We start from the raw sequence: 7985 nt of genomic DNA, 5'->3' as shown, positions 1-7985 counted from the left end.
CTAATCCATTAATAAACATGCAGTCCTCCCTTTACAGCTGATAAAGAGTGGATCAATGAGGTATATAATGTTTAACCCAAATTAAGTTCACCCAAACATCCTTTCTCAAGCTGTTGTGATTTTGATTTAGGTTGTTGAGGCCATGATATCAACATCTACCCCACCTACAGAAGGCTGTTTCTCATCAGCAAGCACTTTAAACATATTGTGAACAATGCTCGGACACAAATTAATGTCACAGGAATTATGTATATTACCTAAACAAGTGCATTTTATGGGATTACCCAAAAAGTGGTTTTTTTTAAATACTACTGAGCATTGCTTTTTTTTTTTAAAAAAAAAGAATATCACCACAAAGAATCTAAATTTCAGGCAAACATCACAGGTCCATTTCTGTGGCTAATGCACATTATAGTTCTGAATATATTTTTTCTCTCCTCTGTGGGTTGAGGTAGTGGAAGTGCAGAACCATTTTCCAGAATGCAGGACAATAGACTTCCGGGATAGCGCGATCTGGTAATGGCGGATTCCCTCCGAGCTCCGGAGGGAATCGGCTCCGCTGAGGATGGGTCTTGCCGTGCCGGCGACACGGGGACCCTTAAAAACCGCAGGCGCTGAAGCCTGCGGACTTGGTGACTCGGTGGGCACCTTAAACGCCCTCCCCGACCCGCGAAGAGCCTTTTTAAAGGCTGCGGAGTGGACTGGGGTGCGGCGCGGTGCTGAGAGTCCATCGCTACCTCGGCGGAGCGAAGCCGCGAGCCATGGCCGGAGAGCGCTGTCTTCCTTCCTGAAATTCGGACTGAAATAAAGAACCCGTGAGTAGAATGGAAATTTGATATTAAAATTTTACCTTGGATTGGAGTACGACCGGGGGATGTGCTAAAAGGAAGTCCACACTCCCCCCCCCACAAAAAGATTTAAGCAAGGAGAAGAGCACTGAGGTGGAAAGACTTTTGTGCTTAGAAAAACAACTTGCACGAATTGGATTAAAAAGCTATTGTGCTGGAGAGGAGAGAGGAACTTTAGAAGTTTTTGTGTAATTTCCCCCCCCCCCCCATTCTGGACCCGGGAGGGTCCTGTGTGTGAGCCCGAGGAAAAGGAGAAAGAAAGTTTGACAGCTGTCAAAAGAGCTGTCAGACGGGCAATTAAAGGCTGGAATTGAGAGACTTAGAAAATTTCTTTTGGATTAAAGGGGACATATTGTATCTGAACTGATTGGAAACAAAGTATTTGTGAATAATAAAGTAACGAACTGTTGGAAAGGAACGATTGGACTGGCAATCCCCCTGGAGGGAACAAAAGATACTGCAATGGCTGCAGAAGGAAAATTACTGGCAGAGATTGAAAGGATGTTTTTTCTCGTGGGAATTCTACAAGAACAGACTGCAGATATGAGCAAACAACTTGTGACCTTGAATCTGAAATTGTGTAACTCTGCTGATGACAAAAAGCTGGAAAATAACCCGGCAGCCGGAACAGAAGAGATAGTTTTGGAAATAGGGGGAAAGGAAGAAGAAGAAGGAGAGGACATTCAGATGGAAAGTATCAACCAAAAGCCTGCAGCTTCAGAAAATAAAGGACTTGATGAACAGGACCAGTGTACCGTAAATTTGCAAAAGGAGAGAAGGACAAAGGAAGAAGCCCCTGGAACATCTGAAATACTGGAATATAAAAGAATAAACAAGCATGATTGGGACTTCTTCCTCAAGTTCGAGTATGGGAGACTGGCAGACACTTGGCAGCAATTGCTATGGACTGATTCGGTGGAAGGAAAGAACAAGCATGACTGGGACCCTTTCTTTGAGTTTGAGCATGGGAGATCGGCAGATCCTTGGCAGCAACTGCTATCGACTTTGGCGGAAGGAAAGAAAAGGGAGCTTGGGATACAACTCCTTCGAGAATTGAAGGCCAACAAGCAACAAAATAGACGGAGAGAGACTAACTGGGGCTTGAGGGCCTCGGATGTGAGAAATCCGGGCTGAAACTGATTTTCAGAATAGAAATGTGGAAAGGGACAGAAACTGGGCCAGGGAGGGAGGGGGAGAGTAGAATAGTAAGAATTTTTGAGTTATGATTTTTTAATTTGGAAATGTTTTGTTTAAAATGGGAGGATTCGTGTGAGAGAAGATAGGTCGACCTTAGAGAAAGGAGTTAATGTGTAATAACTTATAAGTAAATTTGAGCCTAACAAGAGATGTTAAATATTAAGAATAGAGGATAACAATATAATAGAGAGAAGAGGAAATAACTTGCTGAATTAACTATTAAAATTGGAATGTGGGAAGGAGAGATGTGGGGAAGTCAAGGAAAGAGGGTAATGAAAATTATATATGTATTGTTTTTGTGTTTGGTGTTTGTGTGTGTGTGTTTGTTTATAAAAAATTTGAAAACTCAATAAAAATTTATTAAAAAAAAAAAAACAGAATGCAGGACAATAAACTGAATCAAACTCCTGACAAATGAGGTTCTATCACTACTTTAGTTGCTCAAGGACATGATGTTCAGTCTGCTCTAGACTGAGTTACACTCTCCCAAAGGATCGTGTTTGCAGTTTAGCGATACTGTTGTGCCAGAGGTGGGTCAAACGTGGCCTGCGAGGCTGTTTTCTTCAAGCCCTGCCCACCTGCCATCATATGTGACATCAGGTGGAGCCTTGGGCACAGTGGGGCACTCCTGGTCATGCACTGGCAAGTGAAAGCAGCTTTGGCTCTATTGCCCATAAGCTGATGGGCAATAGAGCCGAGACATGCTAGATCGGGTGTGGGAGCAGCTTCCCTGTGGAGAACACCCCTGCATGCTGCATGGATGGTGCTTGGAAGTCCTGACTTCAGGCCGCAAAATGCCCAGTCCCCCAAGGCTTAATTCTGCAGCAAAGAACTGTTGAGAAGAGCACGCCTGGCAGTACTGGGCAGCACAAGATGGCGTTACCCCGTTGGCATACAAACACTGCATTTTGCACAAGCATTGCTTAAAGAACTTCTTCCAGAGGTCAGTAGATGGTGCTCTTTTCCCAGGGAGCCCAATTAGCCACTGCTGCTGTGTGTCTTTAGTGCAAGTTCTAGTCTGGAATAGTCTCCCAATGTCCACAACATCGTGGCTCTAGACCAGGTGTGTGTTTTGCAAATTACACAGAAGGGCAAGAAAGCAGTATTATGTAGGGAGAAAAAAAATCTTAATGGAGTAACATTTCTGAGTACGCACTCCTAAGGGTTGGTTTCTCATGTTGGCCTGGTTCCCATGGTCACATTAAACATCCTCAAAGTAACGCTAATGCGAACACTATTGTGAACAAGCAGCGTGCTGGTGCACACTGCCGAAATTGTGCTTCACTGTTCCCCTGCTGCTGTTGCGCTTCCAGGAAAGAAGCCATACTCAGGCTTGTTGTGCGGGCTGAACATGGGCTCCTGGTTTCTTTCCTCGTCAGGCTGGGCCGTTCAGACAACACCACAAGCCAGACTTGCCTTCTTGGCAGCCGGGGAGAAGCAAAGTGGCCAGAATTTCAGCAGTCTGCAAAGGTACACTGGGCATTCACATTAAACCATAGTTTATTTTAAGTATGGTTTGATGTAACATAATTCACACATCAGAGTAAGTTAATAAAGGGTAGCATGCACAATTAGGTACTATTTGTGTACAGATTCATCAATATTAAACTTAGCCGTTTACCTGGAGTTCTTTTAGCTCATGCTTTGTACGTCTCTCTGTAGTGTGCAAATAACCTGCACAAATTAGCCTCCATTTTCCATGTTCAAAAGCAGCCGAGTTACTCAGACTAGGTTTTATTCAGAGACAGACTCCCAGCTTTGTCGTTCACATTTGAAAAGTTGGTACAAAAAACTGCAGTCTACTTTTGAAACACTGGCTAAGGAACTTTCTGAAGATCCTTTTGGAAACCGCATTGGATACCAGTTTGATACCATCAACCTTCTGGAGCGCCTGTCTGAGTTAGGGGTGGGTGGCATCACTTGGCGGGGGTTGCAGTCCTACTTGGATAGACATTGCTGGATGGGTGGTGCTTGGGGAGTGCCCTTCAATGTTGGGTTCCTCAGGTTGGATTTTCTTCCCGATGCTGTTTAACAGCTACATGAATCTGCTCAGTGGGGTTATCTGGAGGTTGAGGGCGTTGTCAGCAATGCCCTTATGGCACACGGCTCTACTCCTTTACATCTGCACACAGTGAATGGCTTGACTGTTGTTATGCTTCAGTGGTAGACTGGATTTTTGCAGATATTAATAGTGTGCAGTTTGAAGCGGCGGGATGCTTAAAAAACTGTTCCTTTTGGAATGAAGCATTGTCCAGACCCATAAGTTATTATTCAAAATTTTACTTGCAGAACTCTCTTTAAAAATAATTAAAACATCAAATGTACCTCAAAAATATGTCCAGCACAGGCTTAGCGTCTTAGAAAATATGAAATAATCCAAACAGGCCTATAAGCAAAGGTCTCTTATTCAGAATCCATTTTTTCCAGAACTGTTTTCCTCCCCTCCCCCTAATATTCTTTATTGGTTTTCATTTGCACACTCCACATTCACATACTGTATTACATTTCACACCTGCTCCCCAGAGCTGACGTCCCTCCTTCCAATAAATCCTCCTGTATATACAATTCTTATTGTCTGTCTATATCCATTTACAACTACCATTGGTTACATTAATCACATTGTACATTTTACTTTTTGTTATTTTCTTTATCCATAAATTTTATTTGTATTTCACATTATGAGGTTTATTTCAGTTCTACTGGTTTCACTACTTCACCTTATCCTTCCTATGTATGACATAAAATTTTCCCATTCTTTTTGAAATGTTTCATCACCCTGTTGTCGAATTTTCCTTGTTAATCTAGCTATTTCTGCATATTCCCTTATCTTCTGTCACCATTCTTCTACTGTTGGTACAGTACTTGCTGTTGCTATGGGCTAACAATAACCTTGCCACTGTTACTGCATATGAGAACAATTTCTGGTCATTCTTAGTAATGTTTTCTACCATTCCCAACAAGAATGCCTCTGGCTTTTTCAAAAACGTATATCTAAATAACTTCTTTCATTCATTATATATATTTCCCCAATACGTTTTTACCTTATCACAAGACCACCACATCTGAAAGAAACTATCTTCTTTCACCCCACATTTCCAGCAATTCTTGTTTCCTGTTTTATACATCCTTGTCAATTTAATTGGCGTGAGGTACCACCTGTACATCATTTTTAACAGATTTTCTTCTAACAAGGTACATGCTGTAAATTTTAGCCCTGTGTTCCATAATTTTATCCACTTCTCATATTCAATGTTATGGCCAACATCCATTGCCCATTTAATCATAACACTCTTGATTTCCTCAACTTTTGTGTGCCATTCTAATAAAAACTCATAAACTTTGGACAGTATTTTTGTATTATTCTGTAATACTGCAATTTCTAATATTGATCTTGTTTGTTCAAAACTTCTTGCTTTTTTTGTCATTCATTTAGTGGTACTCCATCCAGCTTGATAGTTTATCTTTTAGTTCCTCATAAGGCCTGATCTTAATTACGTTATTTTCTTCCAACATTATGTCTCTATATGTTAGCCATTCTCCTTTCATGTTTATTTTTTTCACTGAGAAGGCTTATTGGGGTGACAGCCACCATGGTGTTTTCCTCTCAAACCACTCTTTATATAATAATAATAGTAATAATAATAATAATAATAATAATAATAATAATAATAATAATAATTTATTATTTATACCCCGCCCATCTGGCTGGGCTTCCCCAGCCACTCTGGGCGGCTTCCAAAAGAATATTAAAATACATCAAACATTAAAAGCTTCCCTAAACAGGGCTGCCTTCAGATGTCTTCTAAAAGCCTGGTAGTTGTTGTTCTCTTTGACATCTGATGGGAGGGCGTTCCACAGGGCAGGCGCCACTACCGAGAAGGCCCTCTGCCTGGTTCCCTGTAACTTGGCTTCTCGCAGTGAGGGAACCGCCAGAAGGCCCTCAGTGCTGGACCTCAGTGTCTGGGCAGAATGATGGGGGTGGAGACCCTCCTTCAGGTATACTGGACCGAGGCCGTTTAGGGCTTTAAAGGTCAGCACCAACACTTTGAATTGTGCTCGGAAACGTACTGGGAGCCAATGTAGGTCTTTCAAGACCGGTGTTATGTGGTCTCTGCGGCCGCTCCCAGTCACCAGTCTAGCTGCCGCGTTCTGGATTAGTTGTAGTTTCGGGTCACCTTCAAAGGTAGCCCCACATAGAGCGCATTGCAGTAATCCAAGCAGAGCATGCACCACTCTGGCGAGACAGTCTGCACGCAGATAGGCTGAGGCCTGCGTACCAGATGGAGCTGGTAAACAGCTGCCCTGGACACAGATTTGACCTGTGCCTCCATGGACAGCTGCAAGTCCTAAATGACTCCCAGGCTGCGCACCTGGTCCTTCAGGGGCACAGTTACCCCATTCAGGACCAGGGAATCCTCCACACCTGCCCACCTCCTGTCCCCCAAAAACAGTACTTCTGTCTTGTCAGGATTCAACCTCAATCTGTTAGCTGCCATCCAACCTCCAACCACCTCCAGGCACTCACACAGGACCTCCACTGTCTTCACTGGTTCTGATTTGAAAGAAAGGTAGAGCTGGGTATCATCCGCATACTGATGAACACCCAGCCCAAATCCCCTGATGATCTCTCCCAGTGGCTGCATGTAGATGTTGAAAAGCATGGGGGAGAGGACAGAACCCTGAGGCACCCCACAAGTGAGAGCCCAGGGGTCTGAACACTCATCCTCCACACCACTTTCTGAACACGGCCCAGGAGGAAGGAGCGGAACCACTGTATGACAGTGCCCCCAGCTCCCTGGACCCTCAAGACGGTCCAGAAGGATCTTATGTTCAATGGTATCAAATGCCGCTGAGAGATCCAGCAGAACTAGGAAACAGCTCTCACCTTTGTCCCTAGCCTGCCGGAGATCATCAACCAGTGCGACCAAGGCAGTTTCAGTCCCATGATGAGGCCTGAATCCCGACTGGAAGGGATCCAAACGGTCCGCTTCTTCCAGGCGTGCCTGGAGTTGTTCAGCAACCACTCACTCAATCACCTTGCCCAAGAATGGAAGATTTGAGACTGGGCGATAGTTGGCCATCGTGGCCGCATCTAAAGATGGTTTTTTAAGAAGCAGTTTAACCACCCCACGAAGCCCATCGCCCAGTCCTTCCCGGCTAGCTTTTATAAGCCAGGATGGGCAAGGATCAAGGAGACAAGTGGTTGATTTCACCCGTCCAAGCAGCCTGTCCACATCCTCGGGGGTAACAGATTGGAATTGATCCCACACAACTTGACTAGACAGGACTCTAGCACTCTCCCACCCCGGCCCTGCTCCCACAGTGGAGTCTACCTCTTCTCGAATCTGAGCGACTTTATCTGCAAAAAACTTTGCAAAGTCATTGCAGGAGATCATGTGGCCCTGATGGAGCAGGTGGTTCCGCTAAATTGCGAACCACCTGAAAGAATCTCCTGCTGCTGTTTTCCGCAGATGCAATAGAGGCGGTGAAGAAAGTCTTATTCACCGTCGCTATCGCCACTTGGTAGTCTCGACATTGAGCTCTAACCCGTGTCCGGTCAGATTCAGAATGGGTTATCCGCCACCGGCGCTCTAGCCGTCTCAACGATTGTTTCATTGCCCCCAGATCCATGGAAAACCACGGGGCTCTCTGGGCTCCATACAAACAGTCAATAGCCCTGGTTAACTCCACATTCCAGCAGGCCACCAGGGAATCAGCTGAAAGGCCATCAACATGGGATAAAGCATCCCCTACCACTCTCTGGAAACCATTTGGATCCATTAAGAGGCGGGGGCGGACCATCTGAATCCGTCCCACCTCCCTGCAGAGGGGATGGGTCGCGGAGAAGTCCAGTTGCACCAGGAGGTGATCTTACAATGGCACTTCTTTGGTTTCGCTTTTACTTAGTGTCAGATCACCAACATCCATAGAGGTGAACAC

The sequence above is a fragment of the Podarcis melisellensis genome (assembly GCF_964234715.1).
Source record: "Podarcis melisellensis genome assembly, chromosome: 10".
Classification (NCBI taxonomy): domain Eukaryota; kingdom Metazoa; phylum Chordata; class Lepidosauria; order Squamata; family Lacertidae; genus Podarcis; species Podarcis melisellensis.
This window is presented reverse-complemented; position numbering follows the sequence as displayed.